Source organism: Canis lupus, chromosome 31, assembly GCF_011100685.1.
Source record: "Canis lupus familiaris isolate Mischka breed German Shepherd chromosome 31, alternate assembly UU_Cfam_GSD_1.0, whole genome shotgun sequence".
Classification (NCBI taxonomy): Eukaryota; Metazoa; Chordata; class Mammalia; order Carnivora; family Canidae; genus Canis; species Canis lupus.
Genome location: NC_049252.1, coordinates 37,710,094 through 37,737,264, shown reverse-complemented (window position 1 = coordinate 37,737,264; position 27,171 = coordinate 37,710,094). Strand labels below are relative to the sequence as shown.

The 27,171-nt window shown below is 56.1% G+C and overlaps 1 protein-coding gene across 3 annotated transcripts in view; it reads right to left on the bottom strand.

The window, feature by feature from the left end:
- The window catches only part of AGPAT3 (1-acylglycerol-3-phosphate O-acyltransferase 3), an 85,308-nt gene that overhangs the window by 40,673 nt on the left and 17,464 nt on the right, over positions 1-27,171 (bottom strand). The window contains exon 1 of one of the 3 annotated variants that reach the window (XM_038581609.1): positions 8,601-8,712. The exons of 1 other annotated variant lie outside the window; for it this stretch is intronic. The gene's annotated coding sequence lies outside the window, so the exon portion shown is untranslated. Of the gene's footprint in view, positions 1-5,979; positions 6,110-8,600; positions 8,713-27,171 lie in introns of those variants that run through there. One more of the 3 variants, XM_038581610.1, reaches the window with a different exon arrangement.

Below are 27,171 nucleotides of genomic sequence, written 5' to 3'. Positions count from 1 at the left end.
CCAGTTCCCGACCCCAGGCCCCCTGTCCTCGGGTGCAGGACCCTGGGGAAGACTCACCCGTCTTACCCTGGAGAAACGGGGAATGCATGAAGATGGGAGGGGGCGCCCTCCCCCCGGGTCTCCTAGCCCGAGACTGCGGATCTGCGCTGGGGCTGAGGGGAGACCCATGACCCGGGGACAGCAGGGTCACCTGCAAAACCAGCTCCCAGTGAAGAGGGCTCAGCGACGCCGGAGGAAGGGGGAGGGAGAGACCTTATTCTGGCCAGCGTACCTCCTGGCGGGGCTGTCACACTGTCCTGGGATGAAATGAAGCCGCTGCTGCGGGCACCCGACCCGAGGCTGCCCCAGCACCCACATCCCGCCCACATGCCCACCGCAGACCCCGCACCCCGCACCGCGGAGGACCCCACGGCCTTGAACGCCTGACCCGCCCCCAGGGCACCAGAATGACCGGGCGGCATGGGAACGTCCCGGGGTCCCTGAGGCGGTCGGTCCTGGGGCCCCTGACAGGTCATCACAAGGCTCCTTCAAGAGGCCTCGGTCTGGCTTCGGGCCCGAGAAGCCTCGGGAGAGGAGGCGGTCACTGCCCTCCGCCCTGGCCACGGGAAGGGGCTCCGGCTCGGGGGATTGCCCTGAGCAGCACCTTGCTGGCTAAGGCTTTCCGAGTCCTTAATCTGGCCTTGGAGGGCGGGCTCCCACAGAGGCCCCGGAAACCACCCTGCTCCCCGCCAGGCGTCCAGACTCTGCCTTTCCAACAAGTCACGAAAAGAAAACCCTCCTCTCTCGGAGCTGCTCAGCAGGCGCGTCTGCAGGACCACCCCGGGGGCCTCTGTGCCTGTGCCGTGTGGGGACGCCGGCCTGTGACCCCGGAGGCCCCAGGGGGCCCCAGCGCTGGGCCAAGGTCTCCATGAAGGGCGGCAGGGGCCCCCGACTTGCCCTGCGAGGTGGCACCTGAACAGACCTTGGCCCGGGGCCGTTATCCACAGACACCTGGGCGGACTCTGAGGCCGGGCTGGCCCTGCCCTCCTTGGGAACGGCCGTCTGTCGGCCGCTGCCCCAGGACTCCTGTGCTCCAGCCCCGGCCTCCACGGCGCAGCCACAGTGGCTCGTGCGCAGTAGACGCTGAGTCACAGCCCGCTCCCAGCTGCCTCTGCCCCCCCACCTGCCGAATTCCAGGCCCCTGAGACCGGGTGGGTCATGGGTTCCCGCACCCCCACACACACAGCTGCGGGCCCCTCTGACCTGCTCAGCCTCGAGCCTGCAGCCCCCGGGGCTCCTCCGGGCCACGTCCGGGCCCGTGGTCAGCGCCCGGCCTCCGGAGGCTGAGGCACCCTGTTCACCAGGGTCCACGTCTCGTTTTCCACTGGATCTGGGCCCCTGGAGGACAGCGACACACTCACCCTCTGTCGCGGGGCTGGGTACCATCCCTTGTGCGCTGAGGGCCCCGACACATGGGGGACAGAGAACAGGGGACGGTCGGGCCGAACAGGGCCACTGCCCTGCCTCTGGCATCCCTGGTTTCCACGCGGGGCACCAGGTGGGCTCCAGGAGTGTGGTTCTCTGGCCGGAGGGCTTCAGGCTGTGGTGGCAGGAGGCCCGCTGGGGTGGCCCTGGCCAGAGGGCGCACAGCAAGGCCCGGACCCTGGCCCCAGCTGAGCCTCAGTCTCCCCCACTGTCAGGTGTGAACAGCTGTTACTACCGGGGTGGGGCGGGATGACACTGAAGAGACGAGCCCAGGGAAAGAGCACCGATCCCAGGCCCCTCCCCGGGGAGGGCACAGGCCGCAGACATGAAAAGAAATACCCAAGATTCTTCCCCAGGCTCGGAGCCAAACCATGGCAAAGTCTCAAGCCCGTTCCCGGTTATGCTAACCGTACGGGATGTCAAAATAGCTGTAAATCCTATTATGCTCTTTCTGTTACGTGTGTAAAATCTAGAAAGTTTAGATCTTGCCTGTATGTATTTTGTGTTTCTGCTGGACGGAGGCCCCGCCGGGCAGGGTGCTGACCCAGGCCGCGCCATCCAGGCCTCACTGTCCAGGGCCGAGGGCCGACCCCGCTCCCCGCCGGGCGTACGGCTCCCACCTTCCACGCTGCCTCGTTAAAGTCAAGGGGGAGGCGAAGCTAATTTGAACGTATCGCACAAGAAAACGTCACAGGAATATAATCTCGACGTTATTTCCCAGGACCTGAAAATTCATGATTTATACTGAAACGGTAAGAGAAGATGAAAGAGTGTGTTGATAGAAATTCAGGGACATGAAAGTATCCCTCAAGACTACCTATGGCTTTTCCTGAGACTGGACAGTTTCTTGGCACGGAGCTCCCACACTCCCTCTTACACACCGGCTGGGGCAGCTCAGGGTGGAAGGGAGTCTCGCGTCACCAGTGGACAGGAACAGCCAGCAGGCACGGGGCCATGCCAGCGACAAGCACTTTGTGAGGACCATGGTTTAGTTTCAAAGCCCCCAGTCCAGCGGCGAGCCCCGTGACGGGGAGGAGGAGGCCGGGCGGCGGGAGGGCCCCTGAGGAGGGCGGACGCTCTCCTGTCCAGGACCTGCTGGGTGCCACGAGCCCCTGCCCTGGGAAAACAAGGCGCCAACACACACCCAGGTACAAAGCAGAAGCACAGAGTCAACTGCCAGAAAGTTCATAAAGTGCAACCACTGGGAGGCTGGGTGGCGGGGGTCTGAGGCCGGGGGTGCAGAGACAGCCCCTGGGGCTCCCCCCGCTCCCAGGGGCCGCTCAGCGAGCGGCGCCTCTCTCCAGCCCCCAGGACAGAGGCCTCCGGGGGAGACGGGATTGGGGGGGGGGCACGGCCAGCTGGGACGGTCCCCCGCTGCCCTGTCAGTCTCCCGGCCTGGGAGCCCCCAGCCCCATCCCATGCTCTCTGCTCGCCTGCAGTCCTGGCGCGTGCACTGTGTCCCTGCTCAGCAGAGTGGGGACAGTCCCCGGCTGCCCTGGCTCCACACAGAAGCAGAGGCCCTGTACTCGCTTCCCCCCCTAGTCCCGGCCCTCAGGGTGGAACCCCCCCCACCCCCGACCATCCCAGAATGGGGTACAGATGACCCGAGTTAACGGGGAGAGCTTGTTAACGCGGCAGGTGGGAGAGGACAGGTTGGACAAGAGACCCCACGGGCCAGGCCCAGGCATGCTGCTGAGGGGCTATGGGGGACCCTGCCCAGTGCGGGAGGCCACCCTGGGACACATGGTCGAGAGAACCCAGAGGTCACGCCCAGACACACGGGTGGGAGGCCAGGCAGGCCAGGCCAAGGCCAAACTAAGTAACAGGTGCAGCGCGAAAAATTACTCGTCCAACCATCACGATGGCTCTGCCCTCCGGGCAGTAGAGCCGACTCCACGCTTCCCGGCCCCAAACCACCAAATAAGTGGCAGACCCGGCATCTGAAACCAGGTTCGGCTGACGTGGCCCCTGAGCGCTCTGCGCCTCACCCACCCTGCGTGGCCAGTTCCACCCCAGGCCCCCAGGGGCGAACCCAGCCGCTCCCAGGGGCTGGGCCAGGGCCAGGGCGTCTCCACACCCCAGACACTTGCGACACCGCAGCCAGTCATTGTTCCCCACGGTCCCCCAGAGACACTGTGGACTCCAGGTGCTGCCCCGCGCTGCCCGACACCTGCAGAGCAGGGGCCACAAAGCACGGGGGTTCCAGGAGGGGTGCCCTGGGAGCTCCTGCTCTGCGGCGAGCCTCTGGCTGCCGTACTCACAGACAGACGTGTCCCGGCAGGTCTCCGCACAGAGGCTCACGGCATTTATTAGGTTAACGAGACGAGGCCAGCCCCCTGGGAAGGCGCCATCTCACCAGCCTGTTTATCCAGATTTCGCTCGGCGTGAGGGCTGGGGACGGACCCTCCCGGTGCCAGCCACACATCGCAGGATAAGCCACAGGGAGAGGAGTCACCAAAAGCCCCAATGACCCCCCAGGAGGCCTCGCCGGCCCCTCCTGCCGACAGGGGCACGACCCACACCTCCTTCCTGCGCCCAGGGCATCCTCCCCACTGACCCCTTGGACACGGAGCTGCTCCAGCTGCTCCAGCTGCTCCGGTGGTCCCAGGGAGTAGCGGGGGGCGGGGGGGCGGCTGCGGCCCCGACGTGGGAGGAGCATCCCGCAGCACCTCCGCAGGACATGGCTGAGGGGCGCCCTCTGCTCCGTGGGGACCTGGGGCCGCGGGGGCCTGTCTTCCACCCAATCCCCCGCCCCCAGCTTTAAACGCACCAACAGATGAGGAGGTAACAGGAATCCCCCCCACTCGTGGAAAGGCTGTTTGCTCTGAGTCAGTCCGGGTGAAGGAGGCGGTGGCGGTGGCGGAGGCTCCGGGGAGGCCGCGCTCGGGGCTGGCTGACACGCCGCCCTGCTAATCCACAGCGGGACGCGCGCACAACACGGGTTACTATGCAAACCAAACACGAGTAAACAGCCTGAGGTGCGAGCACACGAAAGCCGGCGACCAAATCTCAAGCGCTTTGAGGCGTCTTCGGGACCTCTCACTGCCAGAGGCTGTGTGTGCGGCTTGTCGTGACCGCGTGGGGCACTGACGCAGGCCGGTCCGGTGACCATGCGGGGGGGGTCACAGCCGCAGGCGTCCTGGGAGTACGCGGCCACTCTTGGGGAGGGCCTCACGTGTCCAAGGTGGGCTTGGGATGACCGGCCACGCCCCCGCGGACACGTGGCCTGGCTCTCCGGCCCTCGGCCGCCTCGGGTAACCATGCACTGGGGTAAGGAGGATGCATTCTTACTCTTTCAAGGCTCCACCCTTGGGACTGGTTGGCAGGCTGTGCGTCCCACCTGCAGCCCTGAGTTAGGCAGGGCCGTCCAGGGGTGGCCGATGCGGAGCAGGAGGCGCGCACACGGCCCCGAAGCACCTGCCAGCAACGCCAAGCGCCTGGCAGCCAAGCATCACCCAGGCGGCTCGTTTCAACATAAGAATCACTGCGAAGAGTTCTGCTGCGGCTTCAGGCCACGCGCTCGGCACACGGACAGCACGGCCTGCGGGCTCCCGTTCCTAGGCAGGGGCCTACGTCACTCCAGGGAGGCCCCCGGGGCTGGGGCACGTCTCCACGAAAGCCGAGGCCAAGCCAGCGCACAGCCGGATGAGGCTTGAGCGTGAGGCTCCTCCTGCGGGTTCACAGGACCTGGCAAGTGCCTGCCCCAGGGGGTGCCTGGGGGGCGCTCCACCCGTGCCCCCACTCTCTGGTTTGGTCTGACCCGGGGGCCGGTGCACAAAGCCCTGCTGTACTAGGTGATGGTGGCAGTGACAACAGTCGCATGGAGGACACCTGTTCCTAGTGGCAGATACCTGGTGGGGGGGTCTCACGGGGAGGAAGGCAAGCTGGGCTGGACCCCCACCTCCCACCTCTGCAGGACGGCCAGGGGCTGGAGCAAGCCCAGGGCCAGGGGGGCGTGTCTCCCCAAAAAGCCCCCCGCCTTCCTCCCCTGCCTGCTCTGGGCCACCGGGGCCATGCCCAAGGCTGTCCTGCCGGGCAGTGGGACCAACAGTCCCGTGGGCATGTCCCGGGCGCCCTTCCACTCGCCCCTCCCAGAGAAGTGAGCCTGCCAGGCCTCAGCCCCTGAGCCGTCCTGTCTCCCGCAGAGGAAGCCACCCACGAGCTGGACGGCTGCCGCGTGGCCCCCATGGCAGCAGGCGGGGCCCGCCTGTCCCCACAGCCCCGAGTGGGCGCCTGAGTTCTAGGACCGCAAGCAAGATGCTCTCACAGAGCTGGAGTTCGCGGTCTTCCAGGGGGTGACGTCTGTAAGCGCCCTGCGCGCGCGCTGTCACCATCCCCCGGCATCCCGATGGCCCGCGTCTCTGCTCATCCAGCCCTCACGGCACCCCCAGGAGGCGAGCACTCACGAGATTCACTTTACAGATGAGGAAACTGAGGCACAGAGAGGTCATGCAACTTGCCCGAAGTCACGCAGCGAGGAAGCCGCAGAATCAGGACTCTAACCCGGGCACCCACCTGCACAACCATCGCCTCCATAAACAGGGCCTGCGTCCCAAGCAACCGGGACGCCCAACGGAGCAGAAATGCCTGTTCTCTCTTCCCACGGAAAGGCGGGTGTCCCCGGCGGCTGACGTCACGGGCCCCCAGCCGGGGAGACCGGCTCCAGCTGATAAGACGCTGCCTGCGGGGACCCTGCTGAAAGCCGCCTTCCCGGGTCTGGCTAGCTTCCCGAATCCGGTCTGGGCAGATGGGGAACATCTGCGCAGACCCGCCCTTCGGGCCGGGAGGCCGGGATGTCACACCCGCCCGCCCAGTTCTTCAGCTCAAACATGACATTTAAAGTACAAACACTCAGCTCTCGAGCCCTAATGAGACGGCGAAAATTAGCTTTGAGTAGGACATTCTTGCCGTAAAAACGTGGAACGACGCAGAAGCAGAGCCGGGAAAGGGAGGTCGGCCGTCGTCCCCACCCCACGCCCGGGGCCGACGGCCCTTCTGATGGCTGCAGGCTCCACACGCTGCCACAGAGCTGACCCCCAGGGGTGCCACCACTTGTTTCCGTCACGCGGGGCCCTCTGCCAGGGGCTGAAGTTTCCCGTGCCGCCGAGCTCCCGGGCTGGCACCTGATCCCCAAGGGACGGCAGGAGGCGGGGCCTGTGGAGGGGACTCCCCGGGCTGGGGTCAGTGCCCTTAGGCAAGAGACCCTGGGAGTGTCCCTGCCGTCCCCACTGTCCCCCTGTCCCCGCTGCGAGGACCCAGAGAGGCCGTCAGCTGTGAGGCCGGAAGGGGCCTCCCCGACGCCAAGCCCGCGGCATGCCTGGTCCGGGCCTCCCGGCCTCCGCAAGTGTGGGAAATGCGCACGTGCTGTTTTGAGCCGGCTGTCACGTCCCTGTCCACCTGGGACCCTGTGCCCTCCCTGCCGGCGGGACCCCGAGGCAGCCGTCCACAGCCCCGGCCTCCGCACCCCTAGGCCGTGCACTTTGGTCGTTCCTGGGCCGTGGGGGTGTCTGCCTTGGGGAGAGCTCTCGGGTCTCCTGGTCTTGTGGGGGGGGGGAGGTGCTCCACTGCCCAGATGTCCCCCAACAGGCCCTAGCACTTTCTGTGGCAGAGACCCCAGCAGCTAGGCTCACCCCGGCTGGCTGCCCCCCCACGGCAACAAGTTTGGGGAAAACCCGCTGTTTGCACTTAGGTCACTTTGCACAGCTGCTTGTGTCACGTCGCGGTTTCACTAACACGGAGCCCTGGAAACGTCCGTGCAAAGCAGGGAAGGAGAAGCGGTCGTTCCCGCTGACATCTGGCAGAGTCCTCTGGGAACGTCTGTAAACACGAGGAGCCAGTGATCAAATCACGAGAGGGAAGGGACGCTGCACCTCCAGCAGCCAACAGCTCCGGGGGCCGGGGCACCCAGCACCCCCAGGCCCTGCTCTCCTGCCCCCACCTCCGGTTTCCCAATGACCGAGGGGGGAGGCCCACAGCGGGTGGCGCGCTGCACCCCTTCCTGCTGCCCGTGCTGGCGCCAACGGCCGTCGTCCAGTTGTGAAACGCCCGGATCAGTGTAGTAAGGGGGGGGGGCAGCATAATTCAGGAGCAAGTGCTTGTACCTCCTGCCGCCCGTGCCCGCGTGGGGCCTGCGCCAAAGCCTCCGCACCCGTGGCCGGGCCGTCCAGGCCCCCGTGTCACACGGGACAGTGGGCCGGGCTCCGGGTCCCGCTCCAGCCCACACAGACCAAGCCCCAGGAAGACCACGGACAACACGTCCTCTCTCTCTAACGTCTGGGTGCTGCTTCGGCAGCACCGCCCCCAACCCGAGGACTCCGTGCTCCGCGTGTGTCCCCACGTGTGTCCCCGTGCTCGCGCGCTCCCTGAGAGCCCTGCTCAGGCACATGTGGCCCTGCCCGCCCCGGGCTCCAGCCGCGCGTGTGTAAACCTGCCGGTTAGACCAACCGCTCGCTCGGCCCAGGAAAGCAGAAGCGACAGCTCGGCCGCCCCGTCTCCGTCGCTGCGGGGCAGGAATTCTCCAGGTTTCACAACCGCTGGAGACGGAGCCGAGGCAGCGCGCTCCGGGCGGGCGGCGCGGGAGGGACGGAGGGACGGGGAGGGGAGCCCGCCCTGACCCTGGCGTGAGCAGCCGCGGCCCCCGAGGGGGAGGGAAGGGCAGCTTAGTTTAACGCCTGTTGACTTAGGCCGCCGCAGCCGAAACCCGTCCTCTCAACAGGCGTCAAACGGGCGCGGGGGAGCCGCTGCGGCCGCCCGTCCTGCGGGGCCCTGAGGCCGCTGCACTAACTCCCGGTGGTTACTCAAGTGACACTTGTGGCAGATGGCCTCTGGCCACCCTGACCAGGGAGGCGGGACGGGCTCAGAAGGCACTTTGCCGCGTGGCCTGACAGGTGCCGGGGTGCAGAGTCCAGCACGGGACACAACCCCAGGGCAGGCTCAGGGTTAGGTGGGACGAGCCCCGCGCACCTGGCACACCCAGCAGGGCCTAAGCGCTCCTGCAGGCCGAGCTGGTGAGTTAGGAACCCGGCCCGGCCCTGCTCTCCGGGACCCCGCAGAGGGTGCAGACCCGCACACGGCGGGCGGGGGAAGGGAGGGGGGAGCCCTAATTTCCTGCTGGAGAGCAGCGCGCCCGCCCTTACCTGAGGGCTCCCGGGTCAGGGGAGCTGGGCAGTCCCTCGAAAGCAGCCTGGGTGCACAGTGCTGGCTTTTATCCTGCCCTCTGCTCCTCCCGGTGCCACGGGGAGGCGGGGTCTGCAAGGTGTCCTCTTCACCCGTGACCTGCACCCCGTGCAACCAGGAAGGCGGGGACGGCCAGCAGTGCAGCCTGGGGCGCCGCTGCCCACGTCCGGCTGGACCGGCTCCAACTGGGGCCACTGAGCAAATGGGGAACAGCTCCTGCTTGACGGGAGCCATGACCCTTCTCCTTTTTATTTCCACAGAGACCAGAGGCAGGGACCTGACCGCCCTCCCACACGGGAAACAGCAATGCCAGCCAATGGGGCCAGCGGCACCGATGCGTGCAGCACGGTGACAAGGGGACAAGAGCACAGGGGGCAAGACGCCCCCTCCCCTGAACTCAGGTCCTGGGTTCTGGAACACTGGCTACTCTGCAACGCCGTCCTCCCAGGGTCCACTGCCCCTTGCTTCTGTCCCAGCGGGACAGATGTTCAGTCAGGCAGGCTCCTGCCAGCCAGGGAGGGAAGGTCCCAGCCTCATGCCCGCGGTGGCCGTGTCTGGCCTGGGGCACAGAAGCCACTAGGGGGAGCCTGGGGAGAGCTCTTCCAAAGGGAAATGGCCCAGATGTGCCTTCTCCTTCCTGCCTGGAATGCAGATGAAAGGACCAGGAGCAAGCAGCCCTCCTGAGACCAGCAAGCCACAGTCAGCGGGACAGAAGCTGAGGAGGAGCTCAGAGGAAGCCTGGTCCCTGGGACCCGTGGAGCTGGGGTCCTGCCTGCCCTGGGCTGGCAGCTAACAGGAGGGGAAGTGACCTGTGCGCACTGGTCACCACACTCGTACGTGGACTGAGCCTGCTCCTCAGGGAGCATCAGCAGAAACTATCCTGGGGTGTTTAAGGGACCCCCCGCCCGCAACCCTGGTCCATGAACATGGAGATACAGCCAATCCCAGAAACAAAAACAAAACCAAACAGGAAAAAAAAAAAAAAACCAGAAAGGCCAAAAACAGGGACCACATAGAGAAAGACGTGTGTTTTGTGCATGCCCACTCATCGATCAACGCAGACGGGCAGAGATCACCTGCAGAAAGGCGGCTATTCTCACACTGCCTTACAAAAATAAAATCAAACTCTGCTACAGGTAAGAGAAAGACTTCAACCTAGGCAGTTTAGCAGGGTTGGAAACAATACATGCGTACTGGGAAAATGCAAAATATAAAAGGAGGATTCAGAACTCTAGGATGGGACAGTGGGCTGTCAGACCGGGTGAAATGAGATGAGACAAGACAGGAATATTTATGATGCTAGGAACTGAACTTCCTAAAGAAGATCTTACAGTCTTGTCTCTGTGCACCAATAACCCACAGCTCTTTCCGTAAAGCAGACGTCCCAGGGGACGCTGAAGAACAAACCCCTGCGTGCCCTATCTTTTGATCCAAGAAAGAACAAGGGGGCAGGAGATTGGTGAGGTAGGAACAGAAGCAGGTGGATCTAGGCCTCTGGAGCTGATCCGGTCACTAACGAGGACCACAGCTTCTTTCAACTGCCCCTGGGGACATTCCCGTAGTCAGCAACAGAGAAATAATCAACACATCCCGAATCATATCTGAAGTACAGACGATATTTGCTAGTAACTAATAACAAGATCAGAAAACAGGGCCTTTCCGCTGAGAGGCAAGCATCCCCCTCTTAGCTGGTCCTCTCGGGGGGGACGCAGAAACCAAAACCGCGATTTCTAAAAAGCACAATGAAACAGAAGCCCTACTTGGAAGGAAAGCTATCACGTTAGATATCTAAGTCTTTAGGAACGAGAGCATGAAAATAAGACAATCAAGCTTCCAACTCAAAAAGCTAAAAGAGTTTTACGAAGCCAGGAAGGAATTAATAAAAGCAAACAGTGAGTTTAAAAAATTTAATTAATAGTTATCCTTGAAAAAAAAATCAATGAAATAGTTAAGTCACCCATAGCAATAAACACTAATCAAGAAAAAGTAGAGTGAGAATACACAAAATGAGAAAACAGGGAATAACCATCCAAAGAAAACATTTTTTTTAAATCATGGAAATAATTGCACTTGTCTGTGCAAATAAATTTGATAGCCTAGATAAAATGGATATTTTCTAGATGGAAAAATACACAAAGAAAGCGACCACAAAAAAGATAGAAAATTTAAGTAGAACTATTTTATTTAAATATTTATTTCAGAGCGAGAGACTGAGCGCACAAGCAGGAGGGGCAGAGGGAGAGGGGGAGAGATCCCAAGCAGACTCCCCACTGAGAGCAGAGCGTGGAGCCCAAAACCGGGGCTCGATCCCATGACCCTGAGATCACGACCTGAGCCGAGACCAAGGGCTGGATGCTCAGCCGACTGAGCCCCCCCCGCGCCCCAAAGCAGACCTATTTTTATAGAATTAAAATATATCTGTCCACTACCTCTAGTGAAAGATGCCAAACTCAGAGGTTGGAGGTTGTGCCAGCAAATTCTACCCAACGTGGAGGAACAGATGATCTTCATCCTATTTAAGCTTTTCCGGAACAGAGAGGAAGACAGGAGATGTCCGCATGCCTCTTAGGGAGACGGCACGGCACCGAACGTCCCCACGACGAAGAGTCCAGCGGAAGGAAGCCTGTCTACGTCGAAGGCTCCCACGTGTGACACGAGGAGCCTGGGGTCCCCGAGCTCCCAGCAGGGGACACGGAATCCCTGTTTCCCCGTGTGTCTTGATGAGCCCGAATCGTCTTTATGTACCTCAACCAAACAACACGGGGAATTCAGAAGCAGGTGACTGCGGCTGCCTCCTCTGTTGCCAGGCGTTGAAGAGACTCGTAGAAGTATAAAAGTGCACCGCTCTCCGCACCCATGGGTTCCGTCGTGGAAAATGTAGCTTTTCTTTTTTTTTTTTTTTTAAGATTTTATTTATTTATTCATGAGAGACACACACAGAGAGAGGCAGAGACACAGGCAGAGGGAGAATCAGACTCCATGCAGGGAGCCCGATGTGGAACTCGATCCCAGGACCCTGGGGTCACGCCTTGGGCCGAAGGCGACGCTAAACCGCTGAGCCACCCAGGCTGCCAGCTTTTCTTTTTTAAAAAAGATTATTTGTGTTAACATGTCATCAGTTTATTGCTTCTGTTTTATTTATATTTTTTTTAAGATTGTATTTATTTATGAGACACAGAGAGAGAGGCAGAGACACAGGCAGAGGGAGAAGCAGGCTCCCTGTCACGCCCTGAGCCGGAGGCAGACGCTCAAGCACTGAGCCACCCAGGTAACCCTATTGCTTCTGTTTTAAAGGGATTGTTAAGTAAATATTTTTAAGTGTTCTCAGTGTTAGTTTCTCAAATGGTCTGTATGGGCGGTAGGATTTCTTGAGCAAGATACTGCTGAGATTTGGGGCCAGAAGACTGCTTGTTACGGAGCCGTGCTGCGCAAGGCAGGCTGTCTGCCGGCGGCCCTGCCTGCCCACTGGTGGCCGGGAGTGACTCCCTGCGCCACCGGCTGTGCCGACCAAATGCCCGACGTTGCCAACTGTCCCCTTGGTGGGGAGGGGGCAATCACCCCCCGGTGAGACCTGCAATAGATAGGACTCACACAGACACACAGGACAGCTCTCTGGAGCCCTCGACAATTTTGAGAGTGTAAAGACAACAGAAGTTTGAGAACCTCTGCCCTTTGCCAATGAAGGTGAATCCCAAAACTTGGTGTAAAAAAAAAAAAAAAAGAGCAAACCAAATCTAATAGCATGTGAAAAAGACAATAAGACATCATGACCAAGTGGGGTTTGTGCTTCGCTCTGCAAGGGTGGTTTGAGATTAGGAAATCCATTAATAAAATTATTTTTTTCTCTTTAACAAAAATGCTGGGCCGGTAACTTAACAAAATTCAATGTCGCTTCCTGACAAAAACACTCAACAAAGCAAGAGTCGATTTCAAATATGCTACATACTCGTTGCCTGCTTCCCGGCGGGGGGGTAACTTCACTCAGCGCAGAGACACGCAGGGGCGCCCGAGCCGACGCCAGCAACGAGAGGAGCGGCCGTGGCCTAATGGGCCAGGTGCGCGAGTGTAGACAGGATGCTCGCTACAGACTCACCGCCGCATATGGATTCCCGCCACGGCGTTACGACAGCAGATAGGAACCCTCCTGCCCAAATCTGCTTTATACCAGGACGCAGGAACGTTCACCCCAGAAAACCGGTGAATCGAGCTATCGGTGGTAAGAGGTAAAGGAAGAAAACAACGTGATGCTTTCATTAGATTCCAGAAAAGCCGGTGGTGAAGCTCAGCACCACCCACGGCTGTTGGAGGCACCCACCTGGAGGCTCCTATTCCTCGGACGACTCACCGCAGCCACTGGGTGGAGGCCGGTAAAGACCCGGTGCCGAGGGGACCCGACAATCCTCGGGGCCGTTCCCGGGGTTCGGTCTGATGCCCTGTGGCACCAACACCACCGCCCCACGGCGCCACTGTCCTCCCTCTCCGCGGCCGCTCGGCAGCCCACATGCCTCCGAAGGGCGTCCACCCCGCGAGCCGTCCGTGCCACTGGCCGGGCCTTCTGGGACACGCTGCGGGGCCCCGGCCCCCCTCTTCAGCACCTGGGGCGGCAGAGGTGAGCTCGGCTGCCCGGCCTCAGCCCCGGTCGTCGGGGGACACACCTCCTAACTCCGATCCCCACGGAGGTGAAGGAGCAGAGGCCCTTGGGCAACGCCAGGGCCCGGCCGAGAGGGTGCCTCCCCGCCCTCGGTCCTCCCGCCTCAACTAGAGCGTGGGGGCAAAGGCAAAGGCATGCCACACCTGCGGGTGCTCCCACACACGGCGACGCCGGACGTGCCCTTGATTTTCAGTTCTAGTCACCGCGGGGTGAGGAGCCGCGCAGCAGAGGGTGTGCCCACAGCCCCGTGTCTGCACCTGCCGAAGGAACACGAACACCGCGCCCCAGCGCTGCACCTCTGCTGTGTCCCCACAGGGGGAGCGCAGTATGGAATGTTCCAGAAAGCACACGGGGCTCGGCGGAAGGGGAATCTGGCCCAGGTCACTGTCCGCCTACAGCCTCCCTGTCATCTTGGGGACTTACAAACAGCACCGGCCACGGACAGAAGTGGAGAGAGCCCATGTGTGGCGGCGGCGGGCGAGTCCACGCTCAGGACACTGGGCGGCGGGCCAGGGGAGGCGTAGACACTGCAGAGCCCCGGGCCCATCGTCCCCCCTCCACAGACGCTGTCCCCACTGCACTCACCTGATGCCCGGCCGGCCCCTCAACACCACCAGGGCGCCGTCCTGCGGGGCCTCGGAGCCACGCGCGCACACTGCGAGTCCTGAAGGCACAGTCTGGTTCTCATCAACTGATAAGGGGGCAACTGAGCTCTGAACCAGGACGCAGACATTTCCTCTAACGTGTGGGTGCGTGCACACGGATGTATACACACGCGCGCTCCAGAACACGCGTGAGAAAGGTCTTCTCAATCACGGAGAGCTCTGTGTCGGAAAAGACTTCCAGGCCGAGTCACAGTCACGGGTGCAGACATACATTATGACACGTAAACGTGTTTTTGCAAACTCTGTGTAGGTTTTTATGTGCATGTTTTCAAGTTCCGGAAGGATCAACCACAAGCCAGGAGGAAGAGCGGGGCTTGCACTACAGAATGAAATCTTGATTATTTATTAGACTTGATTCTGGGTTCAATTTTTACAAGCATGCATTACTTTTATCATTAAAATTTAGGTGTTAGGGAAAAAGCTACCTTGCTTGCTTATTAAGTTCTAACTTTTTTTTTTAAGATTTTATTTATTTATTCATGAGAGACCTAGAGAGAGAGGCAGAGATATAGGGGAGCCCGATGCACGACTGGATCCTGCGACTCCAGGATCACGCCCTGAGCCGAAGGCAGACGCTCGACCGCTGAGCCACCCGGGCACCCCAAGTTCTAACCTTTGTCTCCACAGTGGTAACAACAGTCTGATTACTCTGAACACCGATAAGATTTTTTTCAGGAAAACAGCTTACCCTGCAGGGTATCTATCTTCTCTAGACACAACTGGGCTGGTCGAAGTCTGAGCCCTTTGCTGGGCCCCATCATACCACCTTCAGGGTACAGAGAAGTCCTCACATGGCAGTGGGAACTGCACCCAGAGCCGTGGGCGCCCTGGCCTTGTCCCCCCACCGCCCCCGCCCCCCACGATCTTAGGGAGGAAGGCGCCTCCCCCGATAAGGGCACAGTACACACGGGCCACTGCAGGTCGGAGCGATTGCTGAGGCCCTTTGTGGTCCATGGGGCGCGTGTCACATTCTGTGGTGGACGAGCACCCCACAGCGACACGGCCTCGTAGCCCCGGTGCTGAACAGACACCACCTTGGGGGCTTTCAATTTTCAGTTCTCTGTGGACTCACCCAGCTGCACACCTGTGTCCACGGGTTTATGAGGTATTTGGACGTCTTCTTTGAGAGGTGCCAGTCAAGTCATAAATGAATGTTTGGCTTTATTTCAGCGGTGACGATTATTAGCTTTGGCGGGGGGGCAGCGGGTCACTGTAGCCCATCGTCTGCGTAGCCTGTTCGGTTTTGCTACCCCCTTCCTATGTGTGGAACTTAAGAAACAGAAGAACGGAGGGGGAGGGAAAGGAAAATAGAACGAGATAAAAACACAGAGGGAGGCAAACCCGAAGAGACGCTGCCTCCAGGAAATAAATTGAGGGTCACTGGAGGGGCGGGTAGGGGGACGGGGTCCCTGGGGGATGGGCAAGAAGGAGGGCACGTGATGTCATGAGTACTGGGTGTTGTGTGCAACTGATGAGTCCCTGACCTCTACCTCTGAAATTTAAAAAAACAGGGGATACAGTGTGTGTGTGCATGTGCATGTGTGTGCACAGACTCACACCCCCAAAAGCCGTCTGGCTTATGAGCACGGACTTAAACCTTACCAATGCTTGGCTGTAAATCAGGTCTGGAGCGTTACTTTGAGTCCTCGTCCCCAGAAACGAAGGAGATCAAGCTGACATCCGTCTCCAACCTCCCTAAGGTCCATCTTTCCAGGAGGGGTCTGGCCGATGGCCAGTGGGTGACCCTTGGCCATGCGCCCTCAGAGACGGAGCATCGTCAGGGACACGGGCTTCACGGGGCAGAAGGTGCGGGGCGCCGTGCGGGGCGCCGTGCGCGGGCTGCTCGCGGGGGTCAGAAGGGAGATAGTCTCGGGCCGAGTGTAGCGCCCCGTGGCTGGGCCACACCCGCGGGAGAGGCACCCGCTGGGCGTCCGACCCCAGGCGATAGTATGGCCTGGCTTCCCTCCGCAGACAGGAGCTCGCGACGGTTCCACAGCCGAGACCACGAGCAGTGGATTAAGTCGGTGACGAGGGAAGAAGCAAACGGCCCTCTGCTGAACCGGCAGCTGGCGGAGGAGCGCCCAGGGAGCGGCGCGTGTGTCCCGCCGCCGCCACCGCTGAGCAAGCGAGCGCCCACCGTGACACACCTCATGAGGAGCCCGTGAACAAAGGCACTGTGGCTCGACAGCTGAGGAGGTGCCCGTGGCTGGCGTATCGCACGCAGCCCCTGACGCCACCCAGGCCGCGGCTCCGGGAGGAGGGGGTCCGGGGTTGGCTCTGGGCTCCGCCGACCCCGCGCAAACCCTGGGAGTCGTGTGTTTGCACCAACAGCTGTGATCAGCCCGTTGTGAGCACCGCTCAGGAGGTTCAGCTTCCAGCGCATGGCGTCCGGCCTCGTCTCTGCAGAAAGTTCTCGCGAAGACAGCGGACGCCCGGCCCCAAAGAAGACCCAGGGCAGGCGAAGCCTGGGCTCCATCACCCCGCAGTGGCAGACCAAGGACGAGCGGGGGCGTGGAAGGGACCCGGGAAGGAAGGTCCCCTTTGTAGATCCTCCCAAGAAAGGACAGACGGGAAAGGCTCATTTACCAGAACGTTCTCACTGGATTTCGGACAAACCTCCTTAAGAAAACTAATTGGCGATGCAGCAAGGCCTGGCTGCACCCCACGTGGTCCTCCAGCGTCGTCGAGGCCGGACTGGCAAGTGTGTGCTCGTGCCTGGGCTCCCACGTCTGCCAACAAGAGCCGGCGATTCCAGGGAAGAGAAGTCACCACGCACGTGCGTACGCACATGCACACGCACACGCTCAGTGTGTGCCCGCAGCTCCGTCCCCCACTCTCTGAGGCACAGCAGCAGAGCCGGCGGGACAATCGTCCCGCCTGCGGGTCTACAAGCAGAGGCGCAAACACCACCGTACTCACGCAGGGTGACAGGGTGACACGCCGGCTAAAGCTCTGCATCCAAGGGGGCGCATCGCAGAGAAGCTGAGAAGGAACGAATATTCCACTGACTTAGGCAGGACCAGGGCCCTTCCAAGTGCTGCTCCTCCGTCCCCACCGCCGGAGAAGGAGGCGACACACGGCTCGGAAATGAACAAGCCCAGAGAGTTCCAGAGGTCACACCCCGGGACAGAACAGAGCAACTTCCCTGTCCCCCGCAGGCTCGGGGACAGTGGACGGCGGGCGGCCTCTCTGGAGGCAGAGGCTCCGCACACACTGGGCCCCACTCGCAGCCGCCCCCACGGACCCGCGGGCACCCGGCTCCCCCGGCGCAGAGCCCTCCCCCCACAGCGCTAGCCTGCCAGCCCTACTGGCGGACCGGGGCTCTCTAGTTTGGGTTGCTTCAAACTGCGGTAAAACACGGAAACGTAGCACCTTAACCAGTTCTGAGTGTCCAGGCCACTGGGTTGAGGGCAGTCACGCTGCCGTGCAGCCACGGCCACCAGGGCGCCGTCCACCTCCCCAGGCGGGGGCTCCGTCCCCGGGAGACACGGGCTCCCCGCTCCCCGCCTCTGGGGCTCTGACCGCTCCCGGCACCTCGTGGACTCACAGGATTTGTCCTCCCGTGTCCGGCTTATCCGGCGGGCAGGACGTCCTCGAGGTGCATCCGCGCCGCAGCGTGGCTCCGGACTCGGTTTCTGAGGCTGAGCGACACTCCACCACTTCTGCTGCTGTGGATCTCGCAGTTGAGCCTTTCACATCTAGGGTCTGTGATCCATTTTGCGTTAATTTTGTTAACATGGGACAAAGGAGGGCGGGGGTTCATGGTTTTTGCACTTCGGTGGCCGACAGTCCTGGCTCCGTCCCCCAACGGATCCCCGTGGCACTTTTATTGGGAATCCGTGGGTTTGCCCTGGAACCCGTTCTGTCCCGCCGACCTCCATGTGTGCCTTTTTGCCAGCTCCGCAAGGTCCACATCGCTACAGCAACGGAGGAAGCCCCCAAACCAGGTAGTCTCTTGTTTGTCTCTTCAAAATCATCGTGGCACTCCGAGGTCATTGGATTTCCATGTAAATTCTAGAAGAAGCTTGTAGTTTCTACAAAAGCCCTTGCCAGGATTTTGGTTGTCATTGCACTGAATCTATAGCTCAATTTTGGTCGAGACAACATTTCAGTAACATTAGGTCTTGTGGCCAATGACAGAGTATAGCTCGGCCCATTTAGTCCTTAATTTCTTAGCACACTGTTTGCTTATGTGCTAAAAAATTAAGAATCTCACATGTTTTGAGGCTCTTATAAGTGTTTTATTACAGATTTTAATTGTTCAGTGCTAGTAAAGAAATAACATGGATTTTGTGAGATTGACCTCGTATCCTGTAACTTAACTCGCCTATTCTATTTTTTTTTAAAGATCTTATTTATTCATGAGAGACACAGAGAGAGAGGCAGAGCCACAGGCAGAGGAAGAAGCAGGCCCCATGCAGGGAGCCTGACATGGAGCTCGATCCCGGGTCCCCAGGATCAGGCCCTGAGCTGAAGGTGGCGTTAAACCGCTGAGCCACCCGGGCTGCCCTTAACTCGCCTATTCTAGTAGCCTTTTTGTAGGTTTCTTAAGATTTTCTGCATAAACCATCATGCCACCTGTGAAAAAGACAATTTTTCTTCTGTTCCACTCATGCAGCCTTGATTTTCCTTGCAGCACTCTTCTAGCATAACGTTGAGCAGAAGTGGGGAGAGAGACACCCTTGCCTGGCTCCCAGCATGACAGGGAAAAACCCTTGGTCTCCCACCATGACGGATGGCGCTGGCTGTAGGTTTTCACATGCGCCCTTTACCAGTCTTGGATGCCCCCTTCCAGACTGCTGAGAGCTTGTGGATTTTTTTTTAAGATTTTATTTATTTATTCATGAGAGATAGAGAGAGACAGAGACAGAGACACAGGAAGATGGAGAGGGAGAAGCAGGCTCCATACAGGGAGCTTTATGTGGGACTCGATCCTGGACTCCAGGATCACACCCCAGGCCAAAGGTGGCGCCAAACCGCTGAGCCACCCAGGGATCCCCACTTGGAGGATTGTTAGCATAAATGGTATTAAATTTTGTCAAATTTTTTTCTGTGCACCATGAGAATAGTTATATTTGTCTTTTTTGCCTGTTAATATAGTGAATTGCAGTGACTGATTTCAAATGTTAAACCAACCCTGCATTCCTGGGGTAAACCCCACCCCCAACCCTGCCCTTGGTTATTATGCTGTGTCCTTTTTACATGTTTTGGATTTGACCTGTTGACATTTTCTAATTCATGAAGGATTTTGCTTGTGAGGGACATTGGGCCACAGTCTTTGCCTGCTTTTGTATCAGGGCCTCATGAAGTGGGCTGAGAAGTACTCATCCTCTTCCAACTACTAGACGACCTCGCACAGAATGCGTATTATTGAATATAAAAAATAGTGAAAGGGAATAAAGGAGAAAGGAGGAAAATGAGTGGGAAATATCAGAAAGGGAGACAGAACATGAGAGACTCCTAACTCTGGGAAACGAACTACGGGTGATGAAAGGGGAGGTGGGCGGAGGGTGGGGTCACTGGGTGACGGGCACTGAGGTGGGCACTTGACGGGATGAGCACTGGGAGTTATTCTACATGTTGGCAAATTGAACACCAATAAAAAATAAATTTATATAAATTTTTAAAAAAGAATGTGTATTATTTCATCCTTAAATGTCTGACAGCATCATCAGTGAAGTCATCCAGACCAAGATGTTGAAATGCTTTTATACATAAATTCAAATTTTCAATAGATACAGGGTTACTTGGGTTACCTATTTTGACTCGATCTTTCCACGAATTTGCCCGTTTCATCCATGTCCTAAAATTTCCTGGCACAAAGTTTTTTGGAATATTCTCTAGCCACCATTGTGACACCTATGGGAGATGTAGTGATTTCTTATCTCTCGTTTCTGATTTTGGTGGTTTTCTCCTCTTTCTCTCTTTTCTGATCGGTCTATCTGGGAGTTTCAAAGAATCAACTTTTTGGGTTGTTTTTTTTTTTTTCTGTTGTTTGTTTTCTATTTCATCGATTTCTACTCTTTGTGATTTCTTTCCTCTGTTTGCTTTTTCTTAAGGCTCAAGCTTACGTCGTTGATTTGAGAACTGTTTTATGTTCTGATAGAATCATTTAATGCAGTGAGTCTCTAAGCACCGTTTTACCTGGATTCCACCAATCCTGACACATTATGTGTCGACTTTCACTAATTTCGAAATGGTGTCTAGTTTCCCTCGTCATTTTCCTCTTTGAGCCAGGGGCTATTAAGAAATGCGCTTGTTTTGTTTCTACGTATTTGAGGATATTCCCAGATATCTTTCAATTCCTGATTTCTAGTTAATTCTCTGTTGGTCAGAGTCCTCTTCCATTTGCTGAGACTTGTGTTATGGGCCAGCACGTGGTCCGTCTTGGTGATGGTTCTGCGTGCACCCGAGCAGAGCGCAGGTCCTGCTGCGGCCGCCGGGTCAGGCGCTCGTCTACATATACACACCGAGCAGCTAGAGCGGGTCGGCGGCACGGTTCAAGCCTTCTCCATCTTCACTGTGCGAGGTCTCCTCGTCCCATCCATTACTGAGACAGGAGTGGTGAAGACTCCGACTACCTGGATCTGTAGGTGTCCTTTCAAGTCTATCATTCTGTGCTGCTTGTATTTTGAGGCTCTGTTATTAGGTGCGTACACAGTCAACGTGTTACATTTTCTTGACGCGCGGACCTTGTCACCACTGCAACATGCCATTCTTATTCCTGGAAACACTTCTGGTCCCGAAATCTAACTTACTGGACTCGGCCACCTTTCGATTTATATTTGCGCAGTACATTTTTTCCAACCTCTTCCTTTAAATGCAGATAGCATTTTTATCTAAGCTTTTTGATCGGATCTGACAACCTCTGACAAAATGTCTCTTATTTGGGATTTCTGGGCCATCTACCTTTGATGGCATTGTCGATACGGCCTGGTTTCAAGGCATCATCTTTCTATTTGTCCTCTCTGAATTCCGTTACTTCATCTTTTCTTTTTTCTCTCTTCTTCTGGACTCCTGATTTTTTTTTTCTTTTTCTTTTCTTTTTCTTTTTTTTTTTCTTTTTAGTGACTCTATTTTATATAGTCTATTTTTTTAGTGACTCTGTTTTATAGCTCGCCGTGGCTTGCGAGCTAGACCTCCCTGTTGTTTTCTCATGGCTGCCCCTAGGGTTTACAACACACTTCACTGTCTACCTTCCAGAAATATTTTAACACTCCATTGTGCATTTTAAGAACTTTCCAACAGTTTCCATTTTGTTCCTCTTGGGCTTCTGTGCTACGTTGTTGCAGACCTTTTACTTGCACTTGCATGCCCAACTTTACAAGATGTCATTATTATCTCCACTTTAAATAGGAAATCACCTGTTACAGGGCTCTTCTAAGGCGAGGGGACAAATGTCTTCTCTCTTTGCCTGCACTTCAGCTGCTCCCCATTCCTTCAGATCCAAATTTCTGGCTCCTTCCTGAAGGGGCTCCTTCACAGCTCCCAGAGGGGATACATTCTTTCAGCTTATGAGCTCTGGAAAGTGTTTACTTTGCCTTCCCTTTGGATGGATATTCTGTTGTCAGAGAAGTGTAGCTTGAAGACTTCCTCGCCTCGCCTCGGCATTTCGAAGATGCTCCTCCAGCACCCGGATCGCGGGAAGTGCGCTCTGATCTCATCTCTCTTCCTCTGTGCATAGTAGGTTTTTTGCCCCTGGCTGCTTCTGAGATTTTTCTGCTTTTAAAATCTCCAGACAGTTGATTATGGCTGGTGTGGTTTTCTTCCCATTTCTTCCGCTTGGGGTTTGTTGAGCTTCTCAGGAATGAGCTTTCATCGGATTCGGGAAAATTCTAGCTACTATTTTCTTCATATATTTCACACCACACACACATCTCTTCTCTGAATTCAATTCCATATGTAATTCCCCGATATGGTCCCACCCATACTCTGTTCCTCCCCCATCCCGCTGTTTTCCAGGTTTCGCTGTATTAAGAGTCTAGGCCTTTTTCTTCACAAATCCGAATCTTGTCTCTACAGTCTGACCCAGTCGGAGCCCCATCGAGGAGCCTCCTAGGTCTCCTCTATACCTTCCGCCTTCTCCTTATTCACGTTTCCTCTGTCACCGAACACATGGAGCATATTCATATTGACATTTTAACACCTCACCTGCTAATTCCACTGTCTGGATGGATGTGGCTGCACCCAGATCTGTTTCTGATGATGATTTCCCACTTACTTGTAGGACACGTGATTTCTGATTGGCCACAGACATTGTGAACTTGATGTTGTTTCACTGCAGGCCGGCTGCTGGGGCTTTACTTGGGGACATAGTTAAATTGCTTAAAATCAGTTTGGTGCCTTCAAGGCTTGCCGTAAGCTTTGGCAGGTGAGTCCTGAGCAGGCTGCGTCCAGTCCAAGGTGAGGCTAAGGCAATGACTTTCTGAGGACTCTACCCCACACCCTTTGAACCATGAGGTCTTCCTATCTGTCTGTCTGGTAAGAACACAAATTTCATCCCCAGCCCTGAGGAAACCACAAGAACCGTTGCACTTACCCCTCTCCAATGCTTTGTCCCCTCGCCGTGGTGAGATCTGCACACGTGTGCACAGATCGGCATCAGCCAACCACCGGGAAGACCCCCTCCTCAGCTCTCTAGAGCCCTTTCTCTACACAGTGACCTCATCCCTGCTGTTTTCCCTGCAAATTCTAGCCTTGGTGGGGCCTCTTGGTGCCCAATTGTCTCTACCTGGTCCTGGGCTCCCTCTCCCGGTGCTCAGGTGGACACCATGGACAATAGTTGGGGATGCCAGGGGATCCCCGAACAGGGACGACTGTCCCGTGCCCTGCTGTGTAGGCTCTGAAACCTATGACCCCACACACTTTGCCTTCCTGTTGTGTCAGGTGGGTTGTGAAATCCGGTCCATGTCTCCCCACGGGGCTACAGGTCGAGGGTGGAACCTGGTATTTTTAACTCAATTTTCCACTAATCCCAAGTGCACATCTCTAATGGACTTAAATGAAGGGTCTCATCTGAGAAGCACCGAGCTGTGAATCTAAAGCAGGACCCCTCTCGCCAGAATGGGTCTGGTTACCATGCAGCTAACGTAAAGCCGGTTCTTGAAAAGAACAAAAGCATTTACCTTTTTCTTTCCAGTCTCATATCACTTACTCTCAATGGAAGAATCTCATTAAAAGCCTACTTGCTATTTTAGAGGGAACGCTGGGGCTGGGTGGCTGCCCACGTGGCCCTAGAACGGGCAGGCCTGCAGCTAATGAGCAAAATGACAAGCTGGTGCCTGAAGATACACCATGTGCTGATAACACCTTGAGACACTCAGGGCCCTTCTTCTCACTTAATTGTCTCTCCCCGGTTTATTCAGTGAGGTCAAAGTCATCGCTGGCATCCTGTCCTGAGCGGCCCACCACCTGAAGTCACCTTCTTTCCTGAAACTGAGCTGAGGCTGAAGCAGAATCTCAAGAGGCCAGCTGGTGGCTGAGAAGTCTCCAGACCAGCGGCTGATGCTCCAGCACATGGGGCAGACGGGTGGGGTGCTGCCCCGCACAGGGCAGGGACACGGGAAGGCGTGTGGGCAGGGCCCCCCTCCTCCTCACCCCTTCCAGCGTTCAACAAGGCCAAGAGCCCAGTCCCGGACTCGTGAGATGGATGCAAGTCCCTTGTCGGGTATGTGATTTGAAAATATTTTCTCCTATTGCTTGGGTTGTCTTTTCACTTTCCTGATGGTGTCCTTTGAAGCACAGAGATTTTTAATTTTGATCTTAAAAGCTGCCACAGAAAAGACCGATTACCTTGACAGAAGAGAGAGCCTGGCAATTGTATCTTAGCATACAAAGGATGTCAAAGGCCCATGCATATGTCCTCGGGTGCTAGAAGAGCCCACCTGCCAGCTGAGAAGCCCACAACCAGCAGGACGTCTCTGGAGGAGCAGGGAAAGCCAAATACCCTTTCAGACAAACAGAAATGGGAAGGGTTTGCAACCAGCAGAATCTAAGGGAATCTCTAACACACGCATGCTTCAAGCAGAAGTACTGTCACATGGAAAATCGGAGATCCAAAACAGAACGAAAAGCAAAAAGAGTGGCAAACACGTTTACAAGTCTGAAACCAAAAGTAATGCAGCACAATGCCTGGTGAGGTTAAAAAAAAGTAAACACAGGGCAGCCGGGGTGGCTCAGCGGTTTAGTACTGCCTTTGGCCCAGGGCCTGATCCTGGAGACCCGAGATCGAGTCCCTTGTCGGGCTCCCTGCATGGAGCCTGCTTCTCCCTCTGCCTGTCTCTCTGCCCCTCTCTCTCTCTTTGTGTCTCTCATGAATAAATAAATAAAATCTTAAAAAAAAAAAAGAAAAGTAAACACACAACAACACATGTGTTGGAAAGTGGCATTGGGGCGTGCCGGGTCCCTGCACCATCCCCAAGAGTAAAGAACTTGTTAATTTTAGATCACTGACAATTATGAATGTTGTAATTTCTGGGAAAACCATCAAAGGAAGAGTCTAAATAAATAAATAAATAAATAAATAAATAAATAAAATTTTAAAAAATAAAAAAATAAAAAAAGGAAGAGTCTATAACGTCCAAACTGCTAGAGGGTATAAAAATGAAAGGATTCATGCTCACCAAAAAAAAAAAAAAAAAAAAAGCAAGAAGCAAGAAAGGAGAAGGAAGGGGAAACACGGCACAGATAAAGCAGTTAGCAAAATACAAAGTGACAGATTTAAAAAAAAAGATTTTATTTCTTCATGAGAGACACACACACACAGAGAGGCAGAGACACAGGCAGAGGGAGCAGCAGTCTCCACGCAGGGAGCCCGACGTGGGACTCGATCCCAGGTCTCCAGGATCAGGCCCTCGGCCAAAGGGGGCGCTAAACCGCTGAGCCACCCGGGCTGCCCACAAAGTGACAGATTTAAACTCAGTTCGTCAGTAATTACATTTAAAGGAAACTGGTTAAAGGTTCCAGTTAAAAAAAAAAATTGTCAGACTTAAAAAAAAAATTGTCAAATTTCAATTTAAAGAGACCTTAGGGGATCCCTGGATGGCTCAGTGGTTTAGCACCTGCCTTCGGCCCAGGGCATGATCCTGGAGACTGGGGGTCGAGTCCCACATCGGGATCCCTGCATGGAGCCTGCTTCTCCCTCTGCCTGTGTCTCTGCCCCCCTGCCCCATCATGAATAAATAAAATATTTTTTTAAAAAATAAAGAAAGAAAGAAACTTTAATCATGTACTACTTCTGAAGATAAAAAGAGGCAGACAGGTTAGACACGAGAGAAGGAGATGTGCAGGCTCAGGCTAGCCCACAGTGGCTGGTTCCGCATGCGAATTTCAAAGAGGAGGTGGAGCCCAGAACATCACTGGAGGGAAGAGCACGTCAGAGTGGCAGACGCTCCATCCGCAAGGAGGATACAACCATTTAGAAACCATTATCACTAATAACACAGCCCCTAAATACACAAAGCAAGCGGATGTCCATGCAAGAGTAAGACAAATCCGCAGTGGTGACTGGAGATTCTGATGGACCTCTTTGCGTAACTGATAGAGCAGGGACATCTAAGGAACTAGTAAGGATGTGGGAGTTGGCACACGTGTTCTGGAAAGGGCCAGACAGTAAACGCTGTACAGGCCAAGTGCTCTCTACCACACTTACTCAACTCTGTCCTCATGCAAAACAGCCACGAACGACATGGAAACAAATGAGCGTAGCTGGGAATCCCATAAAATTGTATTTATAGAAACAGGTGGCAAATCAGATTTGGCCCATGGGCTGTAGCTTGCCAACCTGATAGAGAAGGTTTGAATAACATGATCCAAAACTTTACGAGCTGACACAAAACACTGTCCCCACCGAGTGCAGAACACCATCTTTTCAAGGACATTTAGAACATTTCCCAAATTGGACCACATGCTGGGTCATAAAGCAAGTCTCAACAAAGACAAGCATCAGCCAGAGCAGAGCATATTCCTGGACCACAATTCACTGAAGCTAAAAAGTTAATAAATTTTAAAGGCTACAGAAAGATATTTGGTGAAATTGCCAGGTTTAGAAATCCAAAACAGCTATTAACGGTGAAAAAAAAATTACATTTAAAAATCCATTGAGGGATCCCTGGGTGGCGCAGCGGTTTGGCGCCTGCCTTTGGCCCAGGGCGCGATCCTGGAGACCTGGGATCGAATCCCACATCGGGCTCCCGGTGCATGGAGCCTGCTTCTCCCTCTGCCTGTGTCTCTGCGTCTCTCTCTCTCTCTGTGACTATCATAAATAAATAAAAATTTAAAAAAAAAAAAAAAAACTTTTAAAAAAAAAAAATAAATAAAAATAAAAATCCATTGAATGGAATAGTGACAAAAGGACTTCCCATCACAACACATAAAGGCTGTAGCTAAAACAGTTCAGTGTCGAAGGTTACCTAAGCGTACGGCAGAAAATTTTAAGAGGTTGAAGACAAATGACATAAAACATGACTCTAGAGGTTACAGAAACAAAACGTAAATTAAAGAAAAAAGAAATAATTCGAAAAGCAGAAATTCATGAAATAAAAACTGTACAGAAAGCCAGAAAGTTGACTCTTTGAAAGGACTGATAAAACTGACAGTTTGACAAGAGAGACAAGAGGCACGCGCGCACACACACACACACACACACACACACGAATAACGTTGGGAAAAATAAGCAAATGCTGCAGGATTTTAAGACAAGAGGGGTTTATGAACAGCTTTGAGGCAATGAACTTTGAATGTAGCTGAAAGGACCAAGTCCTGAGAAGAATAATTGACAAAACGCTTAAGAAAATACAGAAACCCAAACAACTGCAGCAGGAGTCCAGTGCCGCCGAGCCTCCGTGCCCGGGGACCGCCACCTCCGCACACGCACGGCGGCGGGTGACCAGGGCGTCGGGGCTGCGGAACAGGACACGTCTCCCTCCAAATCAGTGACGTCAGACAGCGGCCCGCGAGAGCCGAGACCCCCACAGAGCGGGAAGCTGGTGAGTCTGCGGGCGCTCGGCGGCTGAGGGCCTCTGCTCCGGCCCGGTGCCCCCCGCGGGGTCCCCCGCACCCCGGGGCCGGGCCCGGGTACCAGGCCAGGGCGACCCCGGCTCTGCTGCGAGCCCAAGCCTCCATCAGACAAAACCTGTCGCAGGGCGACTGCCAAGCTTCGCAAGAGCAAATCAAGCCGGGTGGTGAACTGGATTTCAGAGGTGACGGGAAGGGGTG